The sequence below is a fragment of the Manis pentadactyla genome, chromosome 11, assembly GCF_030020395.1.
Source record: "Manis pentadactyla isolate mManPen7 chromosome 11, mManPen7.hap1, whole genome shotgun sequence".
Taxonomy (NCBI): Eukaryota; Metazoa; Chordata; class Mammalia; order Pholidota; family Manidae; genus Manis; species Manis pentadactyla.
In genome coordinates, this window is record NC_080029.1 from 85,537,983 (window position 1) to 85,553,119 (window position 15,137).

Below are 15,137 nucleotides of genomic sequence, written 5' to 3' on the forward strand. Positions count from 1 at the left end.
CCTGGTATCCAGCACCCCACGCACTGTGTGTCTGCGCTCCGAGCGTGGATGACTAGGACTGGGTGTTTAGCAGTCTTGGGCTCCCTCTCCCTCCCTGCTCCAACTCCTCTCCTCCTTCCCGGAGCTGAGGTGAGGGGCACGACCTGGGCTGTGACTTGTATCTCACCCCCCTCACGAGGTGCTGGGTTCTCGCAGGTGTAGATGTAGTCTGGCTGCAGTCCTGTGTCTCCTAGTTTCTCTTTCAAGAATAGTTGTATTTGCTGTATTTTCAAAAATATATATGGTTTTGGGAGGAGATTTCTGCTGCTCTACTCATGCCCCATCTTGGCTCCTCCTGTATTTGTGTAATTTTTATCTGCTTCAATTCCAGAGCATAGAAGGCTCTTGCAGGATGTGATAGATTACATTTTCCAAAGATGGTCGTCGTAGTATTTCCCACTTCACATACTCTTCTACCTTGTGACATTGACATTCCTACATTAAGAATTTATTTCTCCAATGCCTTTGAATCTGAGTGGGCTGAGTGATTGCTCTATTCGATACAACGTAGGCTGACAGCACGCTGGTTCTGACCATCACCCTTAAGTAACCTGGCAGCATCTGCTTCCTGCTTTTTGGAGTGTTTGCTGTTGCGTTTCCTCTTAGAGCTCATTCTCTATGCCATGAGAAGCTGGAGGCACAAGATAGTCATGTTCAGCTGGGCCCCAGCCCACTAAGCTTCTGCCTACAGCCTGCATCTACAGCTGGCTGTGAGTCCGCCGCCTGGAACGTCCAGCCTGGCGGCATTTCAGATGACTCCAGCCCATGCTGCCAGCTGCCTGCAAGGGCATGAGAGGCTCACAGTGAAAATTGTTCCCATGGTCCCAGGAAACTTACATACTTCAGAAAACACTATTCAACTTTTCTTTCAATTACATGAAGTTTTGACATGGTTTTCTGTCCTGCAATTGGCAACAAACAGCATGGTGAGCACAGAGGTCAGTGGTGCTGGCCACCCACGGACACCTCATGTCTCACCCGCACAGCCAGGCCCCTTGGCAACCCTCACCGAACCCCACGTGCACCTGCTCACCTTGCTGGGTCCAGCGTACCTGCTCTTCTTGTTAGTGAAATCTGTCAGGTTTGAAACTGATGTCTGAGTATGAGCATTTTCAATAGAAATTCTAGGAAACTTCAACATTTCTTAACATACAATAAGACCTCTGTTTTTTCACAAGAGTATATATCCCTTAGTTGACAATGGTCTGTAGAGGTCACAGAGTCCATGAGCGAGCTGGCCATTTTGTTGACCATTTCAGGAAGCACAGAAATATATTTAATTCAACATAGTAACTACTTTAGCCTGGGGGGACACGATATTTGCTCCCTCTTTCTATGAGGTTCTGATATTTGTATTTTTACCTTAATAGTCATTGCATACATGTAAGTCACTTTTAAAGCTCATGAAAACAGGCAGGGTGTAAATTACAAATAATATTAAGTCTCTTCCCTGGTCCCTGCTGGTCAGGTTTTCTCCGAATCCTGTGACAGACACTTTGCTCTTCTCATTTAGCCCAGTGCTGCCCAAAGGACAGGACTTATACCCTCGGCAGAACACAAGAAATATTAAGGTAGACCAGAGATTCTTGAATTTTTATTTTTAATGGTTATGTATTTATTTTAATGTATGTTAGAAAGGATAAAAACTAGTATATCACATATATTATTATACAGAATAAGGTTAAATTAAAAAGTAAATTGACTTCTATAGAAATGTGAATTTAAAAATTCTTTGTGGAATGACCGACCCATGAAGGCACTAAGTAAATGATCGGGAAACGCTGATTCGAAATTTCTGAAAAACCGTCAGGGCACTAGGTGTCCCTTCTCCCAACAATGACTTGTTGCTAGGTTGATGCACCTTTCTGGCTATTGGTTTCCTGACTCTCTGAGTCAGCAAGCTATTACCTGCTATAGTTGGAACTCACGGAACCAATATTTTTTGTGTATCTCATTTCATCAGCAAGCTCAGTTCACGATTTTTTCCATTTAATAGGTGCTCACCAAGACTGGCTCGGTGACGTCTCCAGAGATGCTCCTGCTTTTCAGAAGTTTCTTAGAGCTATAGGTGACATAGGATTGGATTTACAAACCATGCTCAGCCCAAGAGAGCCCTCCCTGTACCTGAGAGAGAGACATCACTCTCTTCTCCCATCCCCGTGGCTCCCCTGCTACAGCCTCATCCTCAGATTCTTCAGATGACTGAGTGATCATATGCATTGGTCCCCTGCCTCTACTTCCATTTAGTAACCTCCACCATTTTCTTTGTCTCTGCATCTTCATCTACACCCCCAGCCACCTTTGCCTTTCACATTTTATGTTAGAGTTAGAAAGAGTGTATTAACACTTCCTGCAAAGTTACAATTCATGTGACTCATATAAATAAATTGTAATCGAAAATGATTCTGGAGACATCTTTGGAAAGATAGCTTATTATGTCCTTTTATCAATGGGGAAATGAACTGTTTCCATCTCAGAACTTCAAGTGCTGCTTAGGAATGTGTGCCTCTTCAATCCTAACATCAAATAAACTATCCTCTGTACACCAGATCAAGATCCACGGGCACATGCCCTAGGCTTAGATGCCTCACAGACTTCCTCATTTAAGACCTTTGAATTTACCGCCTGCTCTGGAGATACGGTTCTCATCAATTCCCATTTATTAGTAGGTGCTTAAAAGGAAGCACTTTCTGACATGCAATAAAAAGCAGACCTAATGAGCAAATGGCAGTGAACTTGAGGGGCACTTTAGAAGAAGGTCTATCAGTATTCATAACTCTGACACACTATAAAAGACACTTTAGTGCAACGAAAATGTGTCAGAAAAGATATTGAGTTAACCGAAGGGAGAATTTTCTGGTAAAACACATAAGAGCACCCATTTCAAGTGATCTGCACTATTAATATATTTTCACCTTTAACTGACAACTCATTTACCAAGTGTCAGATGAATAGTTTTGGAGACAGCACTGATATTAACTCCCAAATGAGGTTCTGTAACAATGAAAGGTACATAAGTATTCCTCCCTAGCACCTTCTCTATAATTAATGCCCTTGGTCTTGCCTAGGCAGCTGATGCCACTCAAAAATTAGAAAAATTATCTTTGGGAATAATTGTCATCATGCTATAAATGGAACATTATAGTTTATTTTTTACACAACTCATCTTTCACATGATACAGACAAAAGTTAAAGGACTTATTCAGGTTCTTAAAGCAACTTAATCTTGATATTTCAATGCATTACAGATAATGTCACATTAAGATTCTTTAGTCTATGTTTTTTAACTCAAAAGAGGTTCTTAAAGCCAAATCAGCAGAAACAAAACCCAGAGAACAAAGCCAAAGCCAAACCCTAAGTATCCCACACCGGGAGGGAAAAATGTGTAATCATACCTGTACTTAACTAATGTAATGACAAGCTTAGTCAATAAACGTAACCATTCCCTAAATCATCCTGGTATGCTATTTATATAAAATGACAGGAAAATTTTTCTCTTTACCCTTTTTTTTAATAGTGGAATTCCAATTAGTTTTCCTTTTTTGGCCTTGATTTATAGCATCTATATTTTTTGCATTATTCTTTAAAATCATATATATATGAATGCTGCACATTATGAAAGTTAATATATTCACAGAGAACAGAATACAGTGCTTAGAAACAACATGAATAACAAACCTAATACGAGCATACTGTGAGTTTTACTGCTACAGCACCAGACTCAATTATTAATAGCTTTATGTGAGATTTCCACAGGTGGCAATGTGGATTATGGAAGAGCAGCATGTTTCTAGAACTATTATCTCCTTTTATTTATGTGTCATTTAAATGAAAATAATGCTAATGAAGGTAATATGATGAAATAATGGGCTCTCTCATGAGAAATATAGAGGGGGGGGAAAGCAACTGGGAAAAAAGTAAATAATTCTAAGGCTTTGGCCAGGGTTCAAAATCACCTTAAATTGTATTTAATGCTGAAGCACCAACTTGGTCTGCATTACATTTCTGTATTCACTAAATTTGCTATGGAAGCCATGAGGACACTTTACCCCAAAAATTACAAAAATTGATATAAGAATTTCACTGGAAAATTTCAGTTCAAACTAAATCTATTTGCTTTCTATGTAGTTTAGGTGGTGAAAACATGTGTTATGTGCTCATGAATCTTTGACTTTCATTTATAAGCTCTATTACTAAATGCCTTAATAAAAACACACAAAACTCTTAGGGTATGCAAGAAAATAATAGTCCATTGCTCCTAATATTCTTTGTGATTTTACCTTATTCATTTACTTCTTCATTCATTTGTCATTCAACAATTATTTATTGAGCCTCTACCATGGGTTCAGCCCTCTTCTAGGGCTTTGGGACTCCAAAGATCAGCATGTGGTTATTGCCCTTGAACAGTTCAGGAGAAGCTGAGTGGTAAGAAGGCACTCTTGGCACAATGTGGTGGTGTCACCTGAGTGCTTATCCATGGTGCTCAGCTGTGTGTGTAGAGATTCAGACGTGGAGGAGGAGGGTATAGGGGAGTTAACCAGGAAAAATTTTCCAAGGAGTCTGAAAAGAATTTTCAAGGATAAGCAGGAAATACCATAATTTCATAGGCATTCAGAAGACAAGTACCATCCAACAGAAGACTATGAACAGATACTTAACAGATACTTGAGGAAACAGGATGAAAAGCAGAGTAGAGATTGAAGGTAAGCAAGAAACAAGCATTGAGTGTGTTTTGTTCCTTTACAGGAAAAGATATTGAGGGTTCGGTGCAGTCTCTTACCTGGTAACTGGTAGAACTGGGGTTTGAGTTCATGGGTGAAATGGTGAGTTTAGTTGTAGATTTATGCTTGAGGCAGCGGTGGGCTCTATATTGGGTTACCAAATATATAGTTGAAATTACATATATAAGAAACATAGATTTCATTCCTGTATTTGTTTTTTCATTTATATGGCAGGCAAATAAATTGTCCTGGATGTTATAGCTGTAGACACAGAATACAGCTCAAAATCCTGCTCTCATGGAGTTCATATTCTAGTGGGAATACAGCGAGATAGGGAGACAAATACTAAGGAATATATTAAAATATGTTTATATATATATATATATATATATATATATATATATATATATATATAACAGATGATAGGGATGGTGGCATTGCAACTTTGAATATTTGAATATGTGGCCAGGAAAGGCCCAATGAGGTGGCATTTGTGTAAAGGAGGCAGTGGAATAAGCCATGGGTCTCAGAGGACAAGTGTCACAGGAGGAGGAAACAGCAAGTGCAAAGGCCCGAAGCCTGGAATGTGCCTGACAAGGTTGATGAAAAGGAAGAACCATGAGGCTAGAGCAGAGTGAGAGAGAGAGTGCTCCGAGGCCGTGAAGAGCTGGCCAGATGATACAGGATCTTGTAGGCCATGGTGAGTGCTTTGGCTTTCACTCTGACTTATACAGAAAATTGTTAGAGAGTTTTCAGTGGGACATGATATGATCTGGTTCACATTTTAATACGTTCATTCTGGCCATTGTGTTAAGAATAGACTGAATGGGATTGGGGCTGACAGCAGAAAAACCAGTTGGGAGATCATTGTGATAATCCTGGAGAGAGATGGTGGTCATTAGACAGGATGGTAGAGCTGGAAGAAGGAAGTAATAGTTAAATTTTGGATGCATTTTGAAGAAGAATCAGCAGTATTTGCTAATGGTTATATATGGAGTGTGAGGGCAGGAGAAGAGGTAACAATGACTCCAAGGCTTTGGCACAAGCAAGTGGAAAGAGAGTAGCTGTTAACTGAGATGGTGCCAGACAGTGAAGAAGACAAGAGACTTCGTTTTGGAAATGTTAGAATGAGATAGCTCTTTGACACTAAAAGGGAGATGTTTAGTAGTCAGTTAATATATGTGTTGGAGTTCAGATGAGAGACCCAGTCTAGAAATATAAATGTATAGTCACCCATGTTTCGATGATATTTGAAGCCTTATTACAGGATGGGCTCGCCAAGGATAGTGTAGATATAAAAGAGACAAAGTCCACTGAGTGAGCCCCGGGCCCCTGAATGGCTGATGTGTGGAAGGTGAGAAGTCACCTGGTAAGGAAACTGAGAAGGAACAACCAAAGGGGTGGGAGGCCACCCAGGAGAGTGAGGAGAGCCTACCAAGAAGGAGGAAGGGGTGCCTCTGTCAGATGCTGTTGGTAGGGCAGTGGGGATGAGGAGTGACCACTGACCTGTGGATTTATGTGTGAGAAGCCCTTTGGGACTCATCAGTATATAGGTGACACCAGAAGCCAGCCTGAAAATTAATTAGTTTCAAAGACTGATAGGATCAGAAATCAGATTACAGAGAGTTGGGGTGAAAGGGGGTGAAAATTAGAGGCAGTGAATGAAGACTATTACTTCTAGAGGCTTGGTTATAAGAAAAATGATAGGCAGAAATCCTTGAGATAGTAGGACACCAAGATATCAAGAAAATATGTGGGTTTTTTTTGTTTTGGTTTGGTTTTTTAGAGCCAGGTAGGCCAAATTTCATTCCTCTAGGCTGACAAGAGGGAGGAGCTAGGGGACAAGGAAAGGGTAAAGATTTAGAGAAAAGAGAATGTGATGGACAAAGGTTCCTGTGTGATTTCAGAGCTCCGTCAGCTCCTGGCCTCTACAGCCTGATCTGTCAGTGAATGTCATGCTAACAAATTCTTCAGTTCTCTGATGCAAGGAGCAAATTGTCAGGGTACCACAGTCCATCTGATCATCAGTAAATGTGATGGAAGGGTATATGTATGTATGTATATACACATATAAATAATATGCCAACTGGTATGTATATGTGTATATATATATAGTATACATGTGCATGTGTATAAATATATATATATTTTACATATGTATGTAAATGAAAAGTGCATATTATAAATAGTATGTGTTTATATATAAAATATTAAAGTACATTTCCTTCCTTCCCTTCTTCTTTTTTAACTCCATTACTCTTGAGGAAGAAGTATAAGAAAATCACTTTAATAGCTTTCACTAGAAAAGGGATCTGCTAAACATATCCATAAAAGAATATTTGGCTGAATCTGGGACCCACTAAAATTCTACGGTTCTCAAATGAAAGCTAAACTGAATTGTTTCTAATCCAGTTTATATATCTAGTAAAGTAAAGTAAAACCCCAACAAGGATAACACAAACACTTCTATGATGGATGTCTTCACAGACAGCAAACATCTCTTTGATAATATTGCAGTAAACTCAGAATTTTATGATAAGAAATAGATTACATTTCTTTTATCATATAGAATAAACAATGGAATAAGCTAGGTTTTCTTTTTTTTTTTTTGCTGGGTTTTCTTTATTCAGTGAAAATAATTGAAGTATAGAATGCTGTATGTCTCATCTTTTCCCACATGCACAGAAAACCAATCATAAGGAGCTGGTGGGGGCATAATGGAGGTAATTTGAGTTCTATTTCTGGATATTTTATCTGCTTCAAACAATTTTCTAACCAAATCTATAAAGAACAACAACAGTTTAAAAAAAAAAAAACCTTTCACATCTTACATGAAAGTTTATCTTTCGTTGGATCACACTTTCCAGCATCCTAAAGTGCTCGCATAAGTTGAAAATTAAACAAACTACAGCACTGTCAGAAATAACACACCAGGCCAGCTCTCCCACTTCTGTTCCTCTCTTTCACAAAGAAGCTACAGTGTTGCTCTGAAAAGCCCTTAAATCTTTATTGTATTTTGCCTCTGGGGCTTGCTCATCACTGCAGGTCTAAAAGTGTCTGTTACGGTCAGAAATAACTTTAAAAAAATATTGCACCACTGAGCCAATGAGTAGTTCAAATGACTCCAAAATTGCAAACTTGTAAAATGTAAGGTAGAGTAAGCACTTCAGCATTTGGAGTAAACTAACCACTTCACTATGTCATCCTCAGTGTTCTTGTTTTATGAAGACTAGAAATACTAAGTTGAAGTAAGAGTACCTATAAAGTCCCTGAAGGTACTTGAGAATTTTCTTTCCTTCCCAGCCATGAGGATGAATAGCAAAGTCTGGACTCTGCAGCTGAAAGCTGCCCTTGAAACCTGCTGCTCTGCTCACAGGGTGATTTCCAATGCCTGGTGCACAATGGCTGACTGTGAATCATTTTGAACTGAGAATTCAAAAGCTGTGTTTTTAGACCTAACGGCCTGTATGGGGCTTTCTGATAGAAGTGAGAACACTCCCTGAGGGTTGTTCTCAGCTTCCTCTTGGCCGCTGTGAAAGGAATTTTCATGATTTTATATTTTCATATTATTGATGTTGTTGGGCCACTTGGTTATTGTTCTGCCTTTAGGTTACAGATCTAAATGATGTGAAGATTGCTTTAAGAATGAGGTTACAGAGAATAGGAGTAGGTGATTTTGTCTACAGGTGAAATTTTTATTAAAATAATTTATATACATTTGAAGAGCAGTACATGTCTCTCACTTGGTTAGTCATAGTATTTGGACATTATGTTCAATCCAGATAAGTAAGAATGACTATTATACGGAGAACTTAGCGTAAAGGGTGGCCTTTCTTAATTTTTTAAGTAAATTTATATTAATTGTGAGAGAAGTTTTACATGTGCCCTGATGAGGTTGTTCTCTTTTGATGTGACTTCAGGCTAGCCTTCAAAGTGCTGCTTATATTTGGACAAGTCTGATAAATATTATGTGTATATGTATAAAAATACATATATATACAAATGTCAATGTATACACACATACATATACATATGTGGGTGTGTTTGTGCATACAGTCATACAGAGTAAGCAATAGTGGGCACAGGTCTTAGACAACATTTCTTAGAACATTTAGCTTTTAGCACACAAGGGTAAAACTTATTAGGAGGTGTAAATAAATTTTCCACCAGAGAAAGTCTCTGGTGAACCTAGAGGCCCATCTTATTGCCAGATTTATGTGATTAAAGGGAAGCTGCCATATAGTTGACATTTGTCCAGGAAGATATGATTGTGCAACATGGGGAGATTGCATATAGGAGTTGGCTGGCAACTGTGTTATTACCCAATTCAGGAACCATGAAATCTATGTCTCCAGAGCTTAATGACAAGGCCACGATACTCTGTTTACATCGCAGGATCCCAAAGTACAGCTTGTACTACATTAGGCCAGTTCAATCTAGCCCTTGGTGTCCGCAGGCTCTTCTTTTAGGCCCAGGACTGGATCTTTTGGAAGTGCATACTTTAGATTCTTTGCAATCATGTACATTCAAGGACTTGGCAGAGCAGAGCAATGTAAAGACTTCAGAATCTTATAATTGTCCAAAACATTAGTAATGGTTTCCTTATATTTTCCTAAACATCAGTGAAGCTTCCTTAACTATTATTTATTCAGTGCATACTGTGTGTCAGGCACTGTGTTAGGAGGTTTAGAAAGAAAGCATTATCTCATTTAATTGTTACAATTCTGTAAGAGAAACAAAATTAACTCCTTGTCGTAAATGAGAAATGTGAAATTATAAATAAAAAGTACTTCAAATACTTTGTCCAAAGTCACATAGTTTTGTACAACCAAGATTCAAATCCAGACTTGCCTACTTCCAAAGCACATATTCTTTTAAAGAGACATCTTTTCACTTTTTAACATTGTATTTTGAGATCATTTTAGACTTAAAAAGTTGCAAAAGGAATATAGACAGTTTTGTATATCCTTTTGGCCAGCTCCCTCAAACATTTCTGATGTAAACATAGGCCAATTACTGCAACAAGTTATAGACTTTATTCAAATGTTGCCCATTTTCTCAAATGTCCTTTTTCTTGTTCACAATCCAATCCAGAATCCCATCTTGCGTTCAGTGTCATCTCCTCCAGCATGTGATAATTCCTCAGTCTTTCTTCATCTTTCAGTACCTTGACCTTTTAAGGAGTACTGATCATTTGTAAAATGTCCTACAGTGTGGGACTGTCTGATGTTTTCTCATGGTTAATTTTACACATTCTTGGTAAGAACACTCCAGAAGTGATGTGTCCTTCTCAATATGTGTCATGTTAGAAGTACATGGTAGTATTATGTACTGCAAAGCAGAAATGTACTTTCCTACATTATCTTTGTCTTTTAACTGTGTAAGACTAGTAACAAACTCTAATCCAGCATCACATATCTCACTGGTTAAAGATTAAATAGTACAAAATATGCCATATTACATCATTTAATAGAAATCACCCTGGCTTCCAAACCCATGATTATTTACACCATGCTTAAAATCCTTAGCCCAATTAGCACTGATCTGTGCATACAAAGTAATGCTAGTAAATGTTTAATAATCACCTTTCTGGGAAAAAAAAAAAGCCCTTACTTGCAGCATTTGTCAATATTGTGGTATAAATATACTGTAGTATAAATATCTGTGGTATAAATATACTGTGGTATAAACATGGCCCATTTGAAGCTACCAGCATTATGTCACCAAACTCAGAGCTTGGAGGAGATGCACACAAAATCAATTCTCGGGGTCTGGTGCAAGCAGGCTCTGGCACACCTGTTAGCAGAACCAAAGGACATCCACATAGAGACAAGACAAAACTTAAAGTATTCAAGAATAGAATTACCACAGAAGACAAATGCAGGAATCTCTACAGAATCATAATTAAGAATTAGGATGAATAGTAATTTAAAAAACCTATCGTCTTTTCCACAAGTATTCAAATAGCGAAGTCATCTGATTCTAAGTCTTAAAAATATGTCATTTTAAGTTCCCAATTTCTAGATGTCACTGAAGATAACTTCAAAAACAAAATGAGATAGTACTTGAACAAGGGGCAAAAACCACCCTCTGCTTTACCTCAGTTAATTCTGATGGCACAATAGTTTCCTAACTCCTCATCACTAGGACACCATTAGATTGAAAACTGGTCTAACAATACACTGTTGTCTTCCTTACTGCTTATTTTAATAATGAGGTCACAGCTGATTTTGTAGTAGCTATTAGCAGGTGCTCATAAACGCCAATTTTAATTGAAAACTAAATTTTTTAAAACATACTCCACAGTGCACATTTGGCTTAAAACACTTTCACAAGTTAAATTTTACATGCTACTCTACAAGGGAAAACACACACTCCCACATTGCTTTCAGATATTGGATTTACAAAACAAAAATGAAGTGTATTTTAGAAACAACAGGCAGGTACATTAACACCTCAAACTTTTACTATTCAGATCCCAATATCCATTTAAAAGAATCCTTTCCACGTGAGTATTTTTTTTCACATATGTCACTATCTCTATGTTGATTTGAAAGTTATAATATTTGATGTATATTGTGATGGGTAGAATGGCCTCCCAAAGATGTCCATGTCCCAAACCCGATGACAAAGGGAAATTTGTGGATGAGATTTAGGTAAGGATCTCAAGTTGGGGAGATGATCCTGCATGATGGGCGTGAGCCCGTCATAGTCACAAGGGTCCACAAGTGGGAGGCAGGGGGTTGGAGGCAGAGGTCAGAGAGATATGGCCACAAAGGAAGGAATGCAGACAGCATCCCAAAGCTAAACAAAGCAAAGAATGGATTCTTCTAGAGCCTCCAGAAGAGCACAGCTCTTCTGACACCTTGATTTTAGCCCCATAAGACCAATTTTAGACTTTCAACCTCCTGCACTGTAAGATAATGAATTTGTGCTGTTTTAAGCTCCTGCCTGTGGTAATTTAGTGAGCACCAGCAGGACACCAATATGCAACAAATACACTTTTACTGGGATGAGCTTCACTCCTCTATTTTATGACTAATTTTTGCCCCCATCTTCCTCATCTTTCCCATCATCCTTACTCAACATATGTGACCAGACTACTGAGTAAAAAAAAAAAAGTATAATGTATTTATAGCCTTGATGTTCATAGTGGGACTGAGGATTACTGCATATATCTAAAATATTTCATCTGAAAATACAGTAAAGTGTACTTCCAAAATAGCATTACATTAATGGGGAAGAAGCCCTTACTTAGAAAAATTAAAGTATTCTCACATAATTAAAAGCATATTGTGTTAAATGTCCAAGCATTTAAAAATGTTTCTTCTCTGAGTAAAGAAGAAAAAAAGACTTATTATTTGTGGTTTATTTGTATTGACACAGCCAGAAAATAATGCCATATAGGGGGAAAATAACTGCTTTGCTGTGCTATTCCAGTTGGAATCTCTTAGCTGACGCTATCTCTAATAAAAGTAGAAATTATTGGAAAAAATTATAATCCTAAAATATTGAAAGACTTTGAGGTGCCCTTTGGATTAAAGTTTAAAGTCCCTCATGATGGTGAATATATTTTTTTATTTTTGGATTCTGGGCAATTGGAAAATGGAAAATTATCAGAATGTTCTTGCCTTTGTCGCACCAGATCAAATAGTCTCATGGAATAAATTTGTAAAATCTTTTTCTGTTTAAAGAATTAAAGCTTAATGTTCATTCTCAGTAGTACATACATGATTTAATATTTAGGTAAGCACAGAAGAATACAGAGAACCATGAACTAGGAATCCGAAGACCTAGGTTCAACCCCAGGTTAGTACATGACCTTGGAAGACCATGTAATACCCTGCATTATCATTCCACTTCTAGCATTACTTGCCCTAGATAACTTGCAGGAAGTAAGGGAGATATAATAAGTTTTTTTTAAAAAAAATACCACTGTATTACTATTCAAATGAAAGATATAACTCAAGAAGGATTCTGAAATATCCCATAGAATTGTAATACCTGGAATGAAAATAACCTCAAAAGGGGTTCTTTAATTTTCTTATTTAGAATTATGTAAGAAAGAGAGAGAGAGAGAGAGAGAGAGAGTGTGTGTGTGTGTGTGTGTGTGTGTGTGTGTGTGTGTGTGTGTGTGTATTCCAGGCTGCTCATCACTGAGCAACAAATTTCAGACATACAGATTTTCCTGTAACAATAGTTATTGAATTTTAGATAAATTATTTAAGACTATATTTTGAAAGTTAAGAAGAGATTTATTTGATTGTAGACATCTAGATTAAAAAAATAAGCAAAATTATTGCAAGCCTCTAAAGATGTTGTTATGTTTAGAGTTAAGGTTCAGGTTGATCTTTTTAATATTGCAGCAAGCTTACATGTCGTTAATCACTTAGAAGGGGCCCCAGGTCATGGTAAATGGATGGCCTAATAATAAGATGAGATGTTTGCTATTTCCAAATTATTGGCAATAAGTAGAGTGAGAAGGTGACAATTCAATAACTAATGATTATGAACTGGACTTTTAATTTTTTTAAATGTTAATCAAGAACATAAGAAGTAGGCAGGTGAACCGGAAGCATAACACATATAATCATGGACACATGCATGAAGACAAACAATCACAGTAAAAGATGTGTTCGTTGAGAACAACTCACAACTATCATTATGTATAAGTTGCTCTGTAGTTAGAGATAATATTTCTGGTTGTCTTAACTGTGTATACCTGACAAAAAAAAAATTGGAGCACAAAATATTTTTCATTCTTAAGGGCAAGAAAATAGGCATGGGAGTATATGAGAAGCATGGAGAGATGGATGGGGACTGAGCAAAGTAGATGGCAGTAGGGGAACTGCACATGTGGAAACAGAGAAAAAAATGAAATACAGGAAAAGAATATACGGGAATTGGGAGGGAAAAGGCATGAGGTTGGAAGGAAAGAAGATGGGGCTATAGTCAACGTGACCTGCTTTGAAAATGAAAGAGAGTTTGAGGCCAAGGCCTGCAGGAAATAACCAGATGTAGAGAATATCTAGGAGTGCTGTGCTTTGGCAGCAGCCAATAAAACAAGATCTAAAATAAACTGGAGAAAAGTACAGTATGGTATTCAGCATGAATCATGGTCTGCATCCTTAGGAGCCTGGTCTCCTGGATATTAGAGATGCCATAGGAAAAGCTGGGAAAGTAGGGCAGAACAGAATAAAATGAAAAACAAACATTAGTCTCAGAAACCATCTGATAGTCAAAGGGAAAGCAAGGATTCTCATGAAACAGAGAGTTCAGGGACCCTGAGTAGGCTTTTAAGCATGGGGTGAGGAAGGAGAAAAAAGGAAGTCACAAGCTAGGCAATCAAGACAATAAGCAACTATTTTGCTTACATATTAAACTTCTGTTTGGGCAGTGAGGGAAAATGGAATTTTTGCCCTTAATGAAGACAAAAGATATTGATTCAAACTGCAGTTTTGGTCTTGGGGAAGATGGTATGGCTTGAGAAAAGAACTGGCTTTGAAGGAAAAAAGCCTGTGTTCAAATCCCAGCCCAATCATGAATTAGCTAAGTTCTTTCACAACACAAATTGTTGAAAGTCAAAGATCTGATTGGTTTCTTCATCTATAAAATGAAGATATTAATAGCCTTACCTCAAGATTATTGTGAGGATTAAAGAGAAAGCCCATGAAAAAGTCACAGTATTTATGCTAATGGCAATGTTAGTTACACCACAATTAATTTTACCTACGCAACCAAGCAAATCCCTGAAACTCTGTCCATTGTAGTTGCCCAATCTGTAAAAGGGGAGTTTTGATAATACATTTATGGTCTGGAGGGAGGCCTAAATGAGATTATTTATGCAATGTGTCTGGCATACAGTATGCTCACGTTAAATAGCAGCTATTATTATTTTAAATGCATTGGTTTCAGAAACCTGTTTGTCAATTTGTTCATATGAAAAAAATGTATTTTGAATGCCTGATTTATTTTTTATTTTTTTTATCCTTGATGTACTTTATATCAAGAGGAAGGGATCCCACAGATTGGTAGTAATATTTATACTTTTCTTAGAAAAAGCATTGAGATATATAGCTTCTGAAAGTCATTAGACCACCAAAAACTCTGTCAAATTAGCTTTAAATCTGCTTCCAATTTTCGAAATTCCATCTACCTCTTTTTACGGGTCATCATATCTTCTGTTAGTAAAAAGATGTAAGTAGTTGCCTCTAGGAAATAAAAAGTTCTGGATATACCAATAATTTCAAAATGTGTTCCTTGAAAGAATGAATGGAAGAAACAAATTTATTTTAAAAATACTACTACCTAATTCCATTAGCTCTTGCCATCATTCTTTTATATGCTATACAGATTCTAGTGCCATGCTGGTATAGA